Here is a 467-nt window from a genome sequence, read left to right as displayed (position 1 = left end):
GCCCTGCGCGAGGCACCGCTGGGAAACGGGGGGGTCAGGCCCCGCCCACTCCGGTGGCCGCGGGCCGGGACGGCGCAGCCAATCGCAGCCCGGCGGCCCCCTCTGACCGCCAATCATCGGGCACGAGAGGAAAGGGCACGCCCCCCGGAGGATCGCCAAAAGCGCTCACCAATCACAGGGCCCAGAGGCAGACTGGCATCCCGGCTGCCCAACTAGAGGAAGGCTCTGCCGACGAATCAATGAAAGGGGCCGCCGGAGTGACGTGACACAGAGTTAATAAGAACTTAAACGTCATTTCCTTGTAGCTTAATCAGAAAGCCGCTTGTTCCCACCCATCTGGGACCCATCCTGCTTTCCCACTCTCAATGGGGCCGAGGAGCCGGCACGCTCGGGCCTCGGGCGGGGGCCAATCACCGCTGCGCTACCAGAGGGGGCCGTGCTCGGCGAGCCAATAGGCGGGGGCGCTA

This window comes from Corvus brachyrhynchos, unplaced genomic scaffold (genome assembly GCF_000691975.1).
Source record: "Corvus brachyrhynchos isolate BGI_N302 unplaced genomic scaffold, ASM69197v1 scaffold115, whole genome shotgun sequence".
NCBI lineage: Eukaryota > Metazoa > Chordata > Aves > Passeriformes > Corvidae > Corvus > Corvus brachyrhynchos.
Note: the sequence above shows the minus strand (reverse complement) of the source record.